The sequence below is a fragment of the Suricata suricatta genome, chromosome 6 (genome assembly GCF_006229205.1).
Source record: "Suricata suricatta isolate VVHF042 chromosome 6, meerkat_22Aug2017_6uvM2_HiC, whole genome shotgun sequence".
Classification (NCBI taxonomy): Eukaryota; Metazoa; Chordata; class Mammalia; order Carnivora; family Herpestidae; genus Suricata; species Suricata suricatta.
Window position 1 is genome coordinate 3,553,654 of NC_043705.1, and position 6,270 is coordinate 3,559,923.

Genomic DNA, 6,270 nt, shown 5'->3' on the forward strand with positions numbered 1-6,270 from the left:
ACCCCATAAGCACCAAGTGTACTGAAAACCAAGTGCTTGCAAATGACACTTGCAGTTCTGGTAGAAATAAGACCAGGCTTACTTTTCTTTCTTTCTTTCCTTCCCCTCTTTCTTTCTTTCTTTCTCTCTTTCTTTCTTTCCTTCTTTTGCTCTTTTCTTTCTTTCTTTCTTTCTTTCTTTCTTTCTTTCTTTCTTTCTTTCTTTCTTTCTTCTTTTTTTCTTTTGAAATCAGACTCATAGTTTCTGGTGTGGTTTATTTTCATTTCTCTCAGATCAGGCTTCCTTATTCTTTTCTTTTCCTTTTTTCTTCTTTTCTTCTTTTTTCTTTTCTTTCTTTCTTTTTTCCTTTGAAGTTAGCCTTAAAGTTTTTTGATTCTCTGTTTTTGTTGTTGTTGCCTTTCCTTTCCTTTAAGCAAATCAACCACCCCTAGATAAAGTTCCAACACTCCTCACTACAAGAAAAGAGGAGTACTGCAGAGGACTGAGCAGTGGGAAAGAGGGCTGCAAATGCAAAAACAGAGTGTACACAGCATACACCACAAACACTTCCTGAAATGCTAGGCTCTGGACAGTATATGACCCCTTCTTAATACAGTATTACTCTCAGATTCAGGAAATAAACAAACTTTTAAAACACACAAAAGACAGAAATGTAGCCAAAATGACAAGATGAAGAAATTCTCCCCAAAGAAAGGTCAAGAAGAAATCACAGCCAGGTACTTGTTCAAAACATTGTAAGCAATATATCTTAATAATTTATAAAAAAAAAACAAACAATCATAAGACTACTAGCTGGTCATGAAAAAAAGCAAAGAAGACACAGAGATCAAAGACCTAAAAACTAGTCAGACTAAAATAAAAAATGCAATAACAAATGCAAAATCAACTGAATATAATAAAAAGGATTGAAGAAACAGGGGGGAATAAGTGATATAGAAGATAAAACCATGGAAAATAATGAAGCTGAAAAAAGATGGAAAGTATTAGATCATGAGGAAAGACATAGAGAATTTAATGATTCTATAAAACAAAACAATAACCATATCATAAGAGTCCCAAAAGATGGAGAAGAGCAGAATAAGGGGACAGAAGGTTTATTTGAACAAATTTTACCTTAGAACTTCCCTAATCTGGGAAAGAAAATAGACATTCAAGTCCACAACAAATAGATAACTCCCCTCAAACACAACAAAAGCAGGTAAACACAATGACATTTTATAGTGAAACTTGCAAAATTAAAAAATAGAGAATTCTGAAAGCATCTAAGCACGAAAGGTCCTTAATGTACAAGGATAGACACATAAGTGGCAAGAAGTATTCAATGTGCTGAATGAGAAAAATATGTAGCCAAGAATTCTTCATACAGCAAGGCTGTCATTCAAAATAGAAAGAGAGATAAAGAGTTTCCCAGACAAACAAAAACTAAAGGAGTTTGTGACCATAAACCAGCCCCACAAGAAATTTTAAGGGGGACTATCTGAATGGAGAAAAAGAAAGAATACCAATGTAACAAAGACTACAAGGTACCAGAGAACACCACCAAAACACCAGCAATATGGGTAACACAATGGCACTAAATTCGCATCTTTCAATAATCACTCTGAATGTAAATGGACTAAACGCACCAGTCAAAAGACACAGTGTATCAAAATGAATTTTTAAAAAATGCACATCTATTTGCTGCCTACAAGAGATGCATTTTATACCAAAAGACACCTGAGATTGAAGGTGAGAGGATAGATCATTCTAATGATGTCAAAAGAAAGCCAGAGCAGCCATATTTATAGCTACAGATTAGATTTCAAAACAAAGACTACCAAGAGATAAAGAGGGGCATTATATCTTAATTAAGGAATCAAGGAGATCTGACAATTGTAAATATTTATACCCCCAACTTCAAACACCCAACTTTATGAATCAATTATTCACAAACATGAAGAAATTCATTGGTAATAATACCATAATGGTAGAGGAATTTAATACCTCACTTACAGCAATGGGCACATTACCTAAACAGAATATCTACAAGGAAACTCCAAAAGACACACTGGACTAGACGGACTTAACAGACATATTGAGAACATTTCATCCTAAAGCAGCAGATTACACATTCTTCTCAAGTGCACATGAAACATTGCCCAGAATAGATCACACCCTGGGTCATAAATCAGCCCTCAACAGACACAAAGATTGAGATCGTACATGCATATTTTCAGACCACAGAGCTATGGAATTGAAGTCAACCATAAGAAAAAATATGGAAAGCCCTCAAATACATGGAGGTTAGAGAACATCCTACTAAAGAATGAATGGGCTAACCAGGAATTTAAAGAAAAAAAAAGAAAAATAAATAAATGGAAGCAAATGAAAATGAAAACATAACAGTCCAAACCCTTTGGGGTGCAGCAAAGGCAGTCTTAAGAGGAAAGTATATTGCCATTCAGGCCTATGTCAAGAAGTAAGAAAAGTCTTAAATACACAGTCTACACTTAAAGGAGATAGAAAAGGAATAAGAAATAAAGCTGAAAGCTAACAGAAGGAGGGAAATAATAAAGATTAGAGAAAAAATAAACTATAGAGAAACAAACAAACAACAAGAGCAAAAAAAACCTAGTAGAACAGATAGTCCGAGCTGGTCATTTGAAAGAACTGACAACATTGATAAACCCCTAGCCAGACTTATCAAAAAGAAAAAAGAAAGGGCTCAAGTATGTAAAATCACAACTTAAAAGGAGAGATCACAACCAACACTACAGAAATAAATAATTTTAAGATAATTCTATAAAAAATTATATGCAAACAAGCTGGGTTATCTGGAAGAAATGAACAAATCCCTAGAAGAAATGAACATACAAAATTGCGGGATATAAAATCCACATACAGAAATTGGTTGCATTTCTATACACCAATAATGAAGCAGTGGAAAGAGAAATCAGGAATCTATCCCATTTACAAATTGTATCAAAAACCATAAGATATGTAGGAAGGAACATAACCATTCAGGTAAAAGATCTGTCTGTTGAAAACTATAGAAGGCTTAAGGAAGAAATTGAAGAAGACTCAAAGAAATGGAAAAACATTCCATGCTCTTGTGTCAGAAGAACAAATATTGTAAAAATGTTGCTACTACCCAAATAATCTACATATTCAGTGCAATCTCTATCAATAACACGAACATTCTTCACAGAGTTAGAACAAAAAGAATTCTAAAATTTGTACGAAACCAGAAAAGTCCCCGAATAACCAAAGTAATGTTGAAAAAGAAAACCCAAACCGGAGGCATCACAATTCTGGACCTCAAACTGTATAACAAAGCTGCAATCAGACAGTATGTTACTGTCATAAAAACAGGCACACAGATCAATGGAACAGAACAGAGAACCCAGAAATGGGCCCACAAATGTATGGTCAACAAATTTTTGACAAAGCAGGAAAGAATATCCAATGGAAAAAAGGCAGACTCTTCAGCAAATGGAGCTGGGAAGACTGGACAGTGACATGCAGGAGAATGAAAATGGACCACTTTCTTACACTATACACAAAAATAATTCAAAAGAGATAAAAGACTTAAATGTAAACCAGGACACCATCAAAATCCTACAGGAGAAAATAGACAGCAATTTCTTTGCCCTTGGCCACAGCAACTGCTTACTTATGCATGTCTCCAGAGGCAAGGGAAACAAAAGCAAAAATAAACTATCAGGACCTCATCAAGATAAAAAGCTTCTACATAGTGATGGAAACAATCAACAAAACTAAAAGGCAACTGATGGAATGGGAGAAGATACTTGCAAATGACATATCTGATAAGGGGTTAGTATACAAAATCTATAAAGAACTTATCAAACTCAATGCCCATAACACAAATAATACAGTGAAGAAGTGGAAAGAACACATAGATTCTTTTCTAAAGCAGACATTCAGATGTCTAAGAGACACATGAGAAGATGCTCAATGTTACTCCTCATCAGGGAAATACAAATCAAAACCACAATGAGATACCACCTCACACGGGTCAGACTGGCTAAAATTAACAACTCAGGAAACAACAGATGTTGAAGAGAATGCAGAGAAAGAGGAACCCTTTTGCAATGTTGGTGGAAATGCAAACTGGTGTGGCCACTCTAGAAAACAGTATGAACATTCCTCAAAAAATTAAAAATAAGGGCACTTGGGTCGCTCAGTCTGTTGAGCGTCCAACTTCAGCTCAGATCATGATCTCGTAGTTCACAGGTTAGAGCCTTGCATTGGGCTCTGTGCTGACAACTCAGAGTCTGAAGCCTGATTCGGATTCTGTGTCTCCCTCTCTGCCTCTCCCCCACTTGCACTCTGTCTCTCTTTGTCTCTCTTCTCTCAAAAATAAATAAACACTAAATAAGGTTTTGAAAAATTAAAAATAGAACTGCCCTACAACCTGATGTGGGAAAAAAAGGCAGAAGGAAATGGCAGATAAAATTAAATTTGCTTATGATCTGCAGCCCATTGACAAATACTTGATACTGTCAGAGTACATTTCTCTAGGAACTCCCTACTGTCTTAACGTTAATGCTTTGCTAGAGGGAAATACAACCTCATCTTGAGAATGGCTGGGCCTCCAGTATCCTGTGAGTCTTTAGCATGTGAAAGTTCTTTTGGAAACTTCCCTTTACTTTATCTTCCTCCCCACCGCCCCCAGCTCCCAAGTATATAACCAGTCTCTCCTCCTGGTCCTGGGCAGCACTTTCTGCCCACAGGTCCTGTCTCTGTTCTTTAATTAAATCACCTTTTTTGCACCAAACATGTGTCAAGAATTCTTTCTTGGTTGTTGACTCCAGACCCCCACGACCTCATCACAACCCAGCAATTGCACTACTAGATAATTATCCAATACAAAATGCTGATTCAGAAGGGCACACGCACCCCAATGTTTATAGCAGTGCTATCAACAATAGCCAAATTATGGAAAGAGCCTAATGTTCATCAACCGATGAATGAATAAAGAAGATGTAGTATGTGTTTGTGTGTATATATTACAAATGTTACTCGGAGACAAAAATAAAATGAAATCTTGTCATTTGCAACAACGTGGATGGAACTAGAGTGTATTACGCTAAGTGAAACAAGTCAATCAAAAAAAGGCAAATATCATATAATTTCACTCATAAGTGTAATTTAAGAAATAAAACAGATAAACATATGGAAAGGGAAGGAAAAATAAGAAAAACAGAGAAGGAACAAACCATAAGACACTCATGAATAGGGGTGGAGCCAAGATGGCGGAGAGGAAGGGAGCTCTGTAAACTCCCTCCGCACCGTTTTTCGAACTGAGAAGGATATTACGTTCAACTGAGAGAGCAGAAGGAGAAAATACGAACTCCAGAGGGAATAGAAACTCAAAGATACCTGAGTGAGTGGGGGTGAACGAGGGAGATCCGAGGACGGGCCAGCCTGGACGGGCAGGGGAGGTAAGATCCCCAGCCCAACGTGGCGCAAGTGCCGGGCGCCCGGGAGACAAAGGGAAGAGACAGAGTCGGAACGAGCTCAGAGAACTGTCTCTGGGGAAGAGGTATAGAACGCTTAGCTGCCCTTGGAGACAGAAAGCCACTCCATAGATAACTGCTGGGCAGCGGGGCGCAAGAGAAGGAATAGCCTCCAGCCCTAAGCCATCTCGGTGGGGAATCAGAGGCGCCTGTGGCGGTGAGAAGCGGCTGCGCTGGAGAGGCCCGCTCCCCGGCGGAAGCGACCCGAGCAGCAACTGCGCCGGGCGCGAGCAATTCGAACCTGGTTTTGGGAACAGGACCATGGACCACATTTCCACGGCACACCCCGCTCCCTGCACTGCAGGGACTGCCCGAATTCCGGGTCCCCACAGGGAGAAATAAGATGCGCACTGACAGGACCCTCAGCCAGGAGTCGGTGGCGGGTGGAGGCCCGGGCGCGCGCTTAGAATGTGGGAGCTCCCAGCACATTTCCAGCAGCGCACAGCTTCTTGAGCTGGGCTATCGGAAACTAAGAGAGACTCGGTTTTTTGCTTTTTGTTTTTTTTCCTTTCCCCCATTGCAACCGTGATCCAGACTGGGGGTGGGGACTCCGCAATTGAGTCTGTGAAGGTGTGCACTTCACCTCCTGCTCCTCATTTCGCCTCAGGCAGGGGCGGAGCCTCTGAGAGCAGACTCCAAGACTTACCCCATCAAACCAAGCCTATCCACCAGAGGGAGCTGCTGCCTGCTTTTTTTTTTTTCCTTCGGTTTTTCTTTTTCTTTTTGTTTTTGTTTTGCTTTGTTTTGGTTG